This window comes from Sturnira hondurensis, unplaced genomic scaffold (assembly GCF_014824575.4).
Source record: "Sturnira hondurensis isolate 20B ecotype Veracruz unplaced genomic scaffold, ASM1482457v3 Scaffold0021354, whole genome shotgun sequence".
NCBI lineage: Eukaryota > Metazoa > Chordata > Mammalia > Chiroptera > Phyllostomidae > Sturnira > Sturnira hondurensis.
Genome location: NW_028093985.1, coordinates 2,782,092 through 2,792,341, shown reverse-complemented (window position 1 = coordinate 2,792,341; position 10,250 = coordinate 2,782,092).

The window sequence follows — 10,250 nt, the reverse complement described above, 5'->3', positions numbered from 1 at the left end:
CGAGTATTACATAAGTACCAAAGACATGTTTTCCTCCTGTTCTAAAAGTACCTTTCTTCCAGGAAAGCTTTTATATATGATATAAAGAAATATTAACAGACAACTTACCACTAAAAAACTGATTAAAAATGGGCAGAGGACCAGAATAGACATTTTCTCCAAAAACGGCGTACAGATGGCCAACAGACGCATAAAAAGAAGCTTAATGAGACCAATCATCAGAGAAATACAAATTGAAACCACAATGAGATATCACTTTATACCTGTCCGAAAGGCCATCATCAGTAAATCAACCAAAAAAGCCAGTGTTGGAGAGGCTGGGGCGGAAAGGGAGCCCACGTGCACTGTGGGTGGGGTTGCAGACCAGTGCAGCCTCTGGGGAGAACAGTACGGAGCTTCTTTAAAACATTGATAATAGAGCTACCGTGTGATCCACCGATTCCACTTCTGGGTATTTATTTGAAGAAAAACAGAACACTGACTTGCAAAGACAAGTGCACCCTATGTTCGTTGCTACATTATTTACAACAGCCCAGACATGGAAGCAGCCCAGGTATCCACTGGTAGGCAAGCGGATAAAGAAGCTGCGGTGCATATGCGCAGTGGAATGTTACCCGGCCGTGAAAAAGGGTGGTGTCTTGGCATTTGCAACAACATAGATAGACCCAGAAGGTATTGTGCTATGTGAAATAAGTCAGACAGAAGAAGACATATGCCACATGATTTTACTTGAATGTGGAGTCTGAAAAACAAAATAAAGGAATAAACAAAAAAAGACAAGATTCAGAGGACGAATTAATGGTTGTGCAGTTGGGGGCCATGGGTAAGAAAAGGCGATGGGATTAAGGTTACAATTATGAAAACAGTAACATACAGCACGGGGGTATAGTCAGTAATGTTGTAATAACTATATGCAGTGTCAGAATGGTACTAGACTTATCAGGGTGATCATTTTATAAGGTATGTAAATGTCAAATTACCGTGTTGTACACCTGAAATTAATATATGTCCATTATAATTAAAAAATTAAAACACTAAAAAATGAATATATTTTTTAAAAGTTAATGTCAAATGGAAAAGAAGAATGCATGTTGCATTGACTTGAAACACCTGGGAGCAGAAGCCCCAGTTTACTGGTATGCAGGTGCACTCAGAGTTATGTGGGCACACTCAGAGTTATGCAGGTGCACTCAGTTATGCGGGCACACCCGGAGTATGTGGGCGCACCCAGAATTATGTGGGCGCACCCAGAGTTAGCCAGGCTGGACAGCACTGGCCCTGAGATCTTCCTCGCTTCTGACGCCAACAGCAAGTGTGTGGGAGAGGTTCCCCAAACCACCTTTAGTTCTGATAATTCACTAGAAGGAAGGACAGACAGAACCTGCTGAGAGCTATAATACACTCGCAGTTATGGTACATGAAGGATGAAGGCACAGATTGAAATCAGCTGAAGGAAGACAGCGCAGAGCCTGGGAGGGCTCCAAACATAAAGCTTCTGTCTTCCCTTGGCTGCGTTACCACCCTGATGAGGACCTGTAACAAGCCCTCGGAATGCTCACCTGAGCCTCGGTGTCTGCAGGTTTCACTGGGGCCCTGTGGAGTAGGCATGATGGATTGATCGATCGATTGATTTCCCACCAGTTGATCCCAGCCTCTATCCAAAGCCCCCAACCTAGACCACATGGTTGGTCTTCAGGGCACAGCTGGCTCCCACTCTGAAACTGGGCTGTAGCTAGCCTTATTCTAACATCTGCAGTGTCCAGTCTGTCCCTAAACAAGGACAGATTCTTGCGGTGCCCTTCTATTCAAATGACACAGATGACCTCTTAGAAGCAAGGGCAGGGGCCGGACCTCTCTGGGCGAGGCCAGATTCTCTGCTACACAGGACGCTTTGCTTCTTGGTTGTTATTGGTGTTGGTGGTGCTGCCTCCAGGAAAGTACGAAGTGAGAGAGGCATCAGGGACACCCTGGCGGCAGCAGTTTATGTGTGGGTGCTGGCATTTAAACACAGTGACTTTGGGCCCATTTTCTAGGGCACCAAAAGTACCCCAATAATACTGGGAGGCACATGGGCCAAGGCCCCAGCGCTGCCCCTGCTCATGGCTCACGGGCGTCAGGGCTACTGGCGAGGCCAGGGCCCTTAGCCTGCCGTGTCTCCGGACACTGTGCCATGGGGGCCCAGAGACAGTTGACATTTCTGAAAACTGATGACCTCCCAGCAAGTAAGTGGACAGAATCTGTAAATATCTGAATGGGAGATTCTGGGGAGAAAGGCTCTAGGCAGCGTGAATTGGAGACTGGACAGGAAAACCTGGATTTATGTGCAACCGACGGAGATATAGGTGGGGGTGGGGTGGAAGACTCCACACAGCACACAGGCGCAGTCAGTAACAAGAGCAGGCCCAAGAGCTTATTGGCCCAGAGATTTGTTAGAAACATGTGACTGCCCTGGCTGATGTGGCTCAGTGGGTTGGGTGTCATCCTGTAAACCAAAAGGTCACAGGTTTGATTCCTGGTCAGAGCACATGCCTGGGTTGTGGGTTCAGTCCCTCGTCTGGGTGTGTACAGAAGGCAGCTGATCGATGTTTCTCTCCCACATCAATGTTTCTCTTCCTCTCTTTCTCCCTCTGTTTTCCCCTCTCTAAAGACAACATGTGACCACACAAATAATTAGTGTCATTGCACAAGTAGAATACATTCTTCAGCACTTGAAAGATTTATTAGCCCTCTACTTTGATTTTGGTGAATAGTTGTTACCCATCCACTTAGCAAATATTCGTTGAATATTTACCATGCACCATGCAACATTCTAGGTGCTGAGGGTTCAGCAGAGAGCAAAACAAAGTCCCCCTCCTCATGCAGTTTGCTTCCTAATGGGAGATATAACCTACTAAATAATCAAAACCAGCGTGAGGTGGTGATACATGTGCTGAAGAAAAACAGAGCAGGAAAGGGATGGAGAGAGCCTAAGAGCCGCCTCACTAACCCTGAGGTCTGAACAAGAGGAGGGACCTGGCCGTGTGGGCATCTGTGGGAAAGGGTTCTCAACAGAAGGAGTGTAAGTGCAAAGGACCTGAGGCTGCAGAGCGGTTGGTGATGAAGAGGCAGCCAGTGTGGCTGGAGCAGAGGTGAGGCCAGGTGTGGAAAGGAGATGGAAGCCACTGGGGCATGTAAACTGTTAAGTTTATGTGACAAGGACAACGAAAGTTCCCAGAACCCCTCCCCCCATCCTCAGCCTGAGTGCTGTGCTGCCTCCTGGTCCCATCGTTGTCCTGACCAAGGGTAACTGGGAGAGTCTTGGAGGCAGCTGGGCGGCTAAACTGGCTGAGGGAGGATGTGGAAGGGTGTGGCCTTCAGAAGCATTAGAGGTCGGGTGGCCGGGGAAGGGGCAGGTGGGGATCGAGAGAGGGGTACTGAGGGAAATCTTCTGGGGAAGAGCAGTGTCAGGGGGAGCAGCTGCTGAGCTAGGGGAACCCCGGGAAAAAGACTTTAGGGTGTTCCACTGTGGGTCATGCAGTGTGCTCCCCCTTTGCTGCTTCTCTAAGAGACTTCCTCCCTTAAACTGCAAGGCAGGTTTAAGGGGGGTTGGATTCACGATTCTTTTGGATACAATACTGTGTCCTGACCAGCCACAAGGTGGCCCAGCTTTATTCAAGTTTCGTTTCTTTTTTTGAAAAAATTTTGTTTATTTATTTTAGACTGAGGGGAAGGGAGGGAGAGAGGGAGAGAAACATCAGTGTGTGGTTGCCTCCCACTCCCCCTACTAGGGACCTGACCTGGTCCACAACCCAGGCATGTGCTCTGACTGGGACTCAAACCCTTGACCCTTCAGTTGGCAGGCTGGAGCTCAATCCACTGAGCCACACCAGCCAGGGCTCAGGTTTTATTTCTATTTTCAGTGTCCGTGAAGTGATTAATGAACCAGCTACTTAATAGCTTTTTCTAGTCAACTCTAAATATTTTTTCTATTTGAACAGTTACACAAAACCCTTCTGTTTTCCTATAGAATATTTATGCATTGTCGTCATTCACCAGGTAACCTCAGCTGGAGTCTCAGATTTGCTATCAACAGCCATGTTGTCTCAGGTAAGCCACCTCATCTTTCTAAGCTCCAGTAGTCTTCTCTGTATGTGGAGGTAGTTTTCAAACAATTTCTACACAGAATTTTGAGAATTAAATGACACCGTGCGTGTAAAAAGGAATGCAAATGACAGTCATTTTAACTGATCACTTTTCTGTAAAATACCAATTTGCATACTAACATACTCAGTATATGTGGAATAAATTCAAGGAATAATTAAAACAAAAACTTCCAGGGGACAGCGTCCTCAGGCATTCGTGGTGGTCGACTTTGACACACCATCAGAGGCTGTCCACCCACACGGCCTCTGACAGAATGAGGCAGTCCTGAACTGCTGGTAATAGATCTGCTCGCCGACACACGGAGAAGGGTGAGAAAGCACCGGAATCTGCACGCAGCCTGTGCCCAGGCCGGCTTCGTGGAGTTCATGCTGTGAGACCCTGCCGTCTAACGAGGTTGCCTACACTAAAGAAACCTGCCAGCAGGGGCGCTGGTGGGTCTGTGTGTGCTGAGTGTGCCCGCGACAGGGCCACACGGACTTCCCTTATAACGGAGCAGAAAACTGTGTGAAAGTATTGAAGGCACAAGCACAGTCAGAAAGCAAAATTTAAAAAATGAACCTATTTTGAGTAATAAAAACAACTAAAAGACTTGTTCTGTAATAGAAAAAGAAAGAAAGAAAGAAAAGGAAAGAAAAGAAAGAAAGAAAGAAAGAAAGAAAGAAAGAAAGAAAGAAAGAAAGAAAAGGAAAGAAAAACTTTCATAGAAGATCAACTTAGCTGTGTATAAATGTCAGTAGAAGGTTCATTTGGCCAGAAGAGATAAAACATACACATCAGAGTTCAGTAAACTTGATCAAATTGCTGGAATCTCTTATTTTCTAATAAAGATTTAATTTATTTTTAGAGAAGGGAGAGAGAAAGAGAGGGAGGGAAACATCGATGTGTGAGGGATGCATCAATCAGTTGCCTCTCGCATGCCCCCTACTGGGGACCTGGCCCACAACTCAGGTATGTGCCCTGACCGCCAATTGAACTGATGACCCTTGGGTTTGCAGGCTGGCACTCAATCTGCTGAGCCACACCAGTGAGGGCTAAATAAACAAAATCTTTTTATTTTTTTTTATTTTTTTTTAAATGATTTTATTTATCTTTAGAGGGGAAGGGAAGGAGAGAGGGACAGAAATATCAATGTATGGTTGCCTCTCATGCGTCCCCTGCTGGGAACTGGCCTCAACCCAGGCATGTGCCCTGACTAGTGATTGAACTGCAATCCTCTGGTTCCCAGGGCCACACTCAATCCACTGAGCCACACCAGCCAGGGCAAACAAAATCTTTTTAAAAGAAAACATACTCATTATGAGATTTTTTGGTGATTACATGTCACGATGTATTTAATGTGTGGCCCAAGACAACTCTCCTTCCAGTGTGGTGCAGAGACACCAAACTGTTGGACACCCCTGGTAAATGGCGCAAATTAACTTTCCACCAAGAAAGTTACGAGATTAGGGGCTTCTCGTAAAAATGGAGTCCTATTCTAGAAAAATAAAATTGCCTTTCTTGCATTTCTAAGTTTGTGTTCAAAGTTTCGTAATCACCACCAAGTGTAAGAACTCCCTTTCATATAAAACGCTTGGCAGCATCTCCTCCAACTTGAGAGCCGCTGTAATTTCTCTGTCCATCGGCGGAGGACACACACGAAGGCAACAACTCTTCTGCATTCAGGAGCTGCTTGTGTGCTGCACTGTGGACGTCTGGGTCAGCAGGCCAGTAGGTGAAGAGGAATGCCAGCTCTGAACAAGAAGCCTGGGGCTTGGGGTTTGCGACTTACTGACTGTGGGCACTGGGGCAGCGGTTCCCCTGCTCCTCACTCACAGAACGAGACAATGGCAGTGTCCGCCCCACAGCAGGACTGGGAGGATTCAACACACTCCTGGTGTGACTATGCGTGGGCATTAATTAGTGTTTATGGATGACCCAAGTACATGTAGTGACTGTGGACATGAAAGCGAGCTTTAATTTAATTTCTGTGTAGAATTCTCCTTCTAGACCTAAGTATTAGATCAAGCAAAAAAAGTTGAGCTGGGCCTTTTTTAGAAAATTCTTATTTTTTCTGGCATGAGGGTAGTTTTACATAGAACTGGGGAATAGACTCACCTACCTGACACTGGCCAGGAGGGCTGTGCCAGCCCTTAGAATTCATAGCCTACTGTGGACTGTAATTTTCCTGCTGGGTGGACATGCTCTGCTTTCCTGTGACCTAAATCTGGTTATTTCTAGACCCATTAATCACCAAGGAACAGAAATAAATTGTCGCCTTTGGGTGACTTGGTCTTTGGGTCATTTAACACTTCTCTGGAGAGGAAAAGCACAGAGATGCTGGTGTACTCACGACTGGCATGGTCCTCGCTCCCAGGGAGACCCAAGCCATTTGCAAACTCCAGCCATCGTGTGCTGATGAGGGTCCTTGTTTGGAGGTTCAGAGGAACTGCCTTCTAATTCAAGGCTCTGAACATGGTTTTGCTTTATGAGGCATCCAGTGAAGTTCTGATTAAGCAAAAGATTCTGGAAAAGGGTTTTCCAGAGAATGTAAAGCAAGTCGTCTGGGTTTCACTCAGGTTGGAAATGCTTTGGTAGACTTTGCTGCCTTAGCAGGTACAGAGCGGCGAGCATTCTTGGAATGTGTTTTTGTGAGATAGTTGCAAGAGTCATTCACTCACTGGTTAAACCACTTATGTAGTCCTTCTACAATTATTGTTTTGCATGACTACTGTGTGCTGGGCTGGGGACTGGACACACAGTGGGAGAAAAACAAAGGTAGCTTCACACTCTACTGGAGGCTGGCAGGACCTGTGTTCAGGCCGCATCACCACCATTTAGCAATGGTGTGGCCCTGGGCCATTCCCTCTGACTCAGTTCCTCATCGGGAAAATGGGGCCCACTAGTTACGTCTGGCTTGCCCAAGATCTTAGGGCATCATAAAGCATAAAACACTCTTAACAACCGCATCCTCTGTGAATGGTCATTTTGTTTGACACCTGAGAATCTCGCATCACTTTGTGAAAAAGTCATTCTAAATAACCCAAACATTAGATCATTTTAAGAGACAATGGTATTTCTATGCTGCCTCTATAGCGTATTTTGTTCAATTCTTCCCTTGTACAAACTGGGGATCCAAGGCCTGAAGAGGTGGACTGACCGGCTCAAGGACCCTGCTAAAAGGTAAACTGAGGTATATTAAATATTTTGAGAGTTTATTTGAGCAAAAATGTATTGAAGTCGGGTAGCATCCAATCTAACAAGTAACACAGAGCTCTTAGGAGCTTTGCCAAAATGAAAGACTTTCATAGGCAGAGGGGAGCAGGGGGTGATGAGGACGTTACAAAAGGCAGAGAGCGGATTGGTGATGGCAGGGGCCTACCTGGCAGATGCCCTAACGAGTGTTGATGAGGCGATTCCTAATTGACTGGCTTAGGATTCCATCTCTGGAAGAGCCAAAATTGTAATTCAGTTAAGTCTTGGTTTGGCAATTTGAGGCTTAGCATAGGTGACTCCATTTTTGGCCTGTGGTCTTGTTTCAACAACCCAGAGCTGGGACCAGAGCTCAGGCCACTCTTTCCCTGATGCAGTTCTCATGCTTCCCAATACGGGCCAGACCCACAAAACAGAGGATGACACTGGCTGACAAATAACAGTTGCCCATCACCTGATACTGGGTTACCACCTCTCTCCACTTGCATCTGTCTTCAAGGCAGAAGAGTATCATTGCCGTCCCTTCAACCCATTTCCAAGGACTGTTGATTTTATCTCCCTAAGTAAGCTTGTGTGGTAGACAGAATTCTGTCCCCCGTGGTCTCTGCCCTATGATGTCACGCCCATGCTTATATCATATGATGTGGCAAAAAGGGCATTGCACATATAATCCAGGTCGTCGATGTGCTGGCTTCCATAGGGAGCGTATCCTGTATTGTCCAGGTGGTCCCGTGTCATTGCACCAACCCTTAAAAGCAGAAAGGAAGGAGAAGAGGAAATCAGGTAGATGCAACAGAAGGGAAGCTGGAGACTAAGCTTGAGAAGGATTGGACGCACCATCGTTGCCTTGAAGATGAAGGGGGCCATGTGTTTAGGAAATGGGACCACAGTGGCACAACCTCGAGGAACGGAATCCTGTCAACAACCTGAACTGAGGTGGGATCCGCCTCAGAGTCTCCAGACAAGAGAGGGGCTGCCCAAATGCTGGCTGCGGTCTCGGGGCCTGAGCCGAGCGCCCAGCCGAGCCACTCTGTGCTGGCGCTTTGGATCCACGGAGAGTTACGAAATGGGTGGTGGTGGTTTTTTTAAAAATTATTTTTTGTAGTTGACTTTTTAAAATCTCTATCACTACTCAAAGTAGTTAATGCACATGAATGAATGCACAAATAGCACAGAAGGACAAGAGGTAAGACAGCGCTCCTTGTTGTTAGCACCCTTCCTCCAGTTTGGGAGAGGAAAAATGTTCTATTCGTCATTCTGGTAAGGTGGCTTCTAGATGACTGGGGTTTGATCGTTTTGGTGAAGACACCGTCACATGCTCAGGGAGGCTCCACGCCTGCTCACCGACAACATTGTTCCCACCTGGAAACCATCACGCAGTACAGCGGGCCCTCCAGAGCCCCTGGTTGAATCTGTACATTCAACCAACTGTGGATCAAAAATGGCTGGAAAAAGTCACATTGTTGCTAACACGTACTCTATGGTTAGGCCTACAATGTACACGAACATCTGAACAACTGAACTCATACAGACTTTTCTTCTTGTCATTATTCCCTAAACAATACGGTATAACAACTATTTACATAGGAGCTACATTGTATCAGGTATTATAAGTAATGTAGAAATGATTTAAAGTATAGGGGAAGGTGTGTGTAGGTTCTATGCAAATACTGCGCCATTTTATACAAGGAACTTGAGCCTCTGTTGGGTGTGCACAGAGGGTCCTGGAACCCATCCCCTGTCCCCTGTGCATACTGAGAGACAACTGTTACAAAGATGTCAAACTTTAGCATAGTCTTCATGTCTTGGGTTTTTAACTACAATGTCAACAGTTGCTGAATACAGTCAAACATTAAATGCCTCCCTGACTTTTCATTGTATTTTCTCTTGAAATCCTTCCTGGAGGACGCACAGAGCCCCCGACACTCAGACTGCAGACATTTTAGCAGGCAGAGTCCCGGCTCTCAGTATCTGGAACGTAATCATAGCTGTGGAAGCAGTGCTTCATTACATAGTGAAGAAACTATGTCTTGACGAGTTTTAAAAGAGCAACTTGATTAAGACATTATTTTGCTTATGAATTGATGTAACAATCTCTAGTGGGTATAATGTGCCAGAATGAACGATCTGGTAAAACATTTAATCAACTATGCTTAAGGAGTAAAAATGGATTTTAAAAGAACATTTTGATTTTAGTTAGTTAATCCTGGCTTCTCATTTGTCACACTTTTATCGGACCTGTCCACACGGACCAAAGCAAACCAAGCAATTCATTTCTCCTCCTCCTCTTGTAAAGTCGCTGCTCATGTGCCAGGTGCCCAACGCTGGAGTCCCAGGGGCAGAGGGACGGGGGCCGCACTAATCAGGGAGGGAGAGGAGGCCGTGTGTGTCCGTGGTTAGGACCCAGCACTAGTGAAGCGAAACCACTTTGGTTCTGCCTTCGCCCGACCATACCTTGGGTCCTTCAGGGTCACCACGGGGGTTAAATGAAACAGGCGAATGGAGAGCTCAGCACGTGATAAAATTAATGTTAGGGGCTCCGGTCATTCTTCTTTGCTCCTGGACCACCCGGGGGACAAATGGGCTTCTGTCTCGCAGCCCTTGAGGACGTGTATGTATGAGCATTGTGTGCAGAACAGGCAGAGGCATGGCACTGGGCTGGGTCGAGCTGTGCCAGGAGGCAGACGGTCCTGCTGGGCCCTGCTTGCTGGTCTGCAGAGTGAGTGCAGGAATGGAATCACATTGTTGCATTCTGGGAGCAACAATGTGACATTTTATACTTGACATTGCTCATTTGAGATATAACCTTTAGGGGTTTATAACTGCTCTAAAGACTTTACAGGGGCTTACATGTCATGTTCACTTTTTCAATATGTTGGATTTGTTTGCCTTTTTACTTAAAAAATGCTTTATTGAGG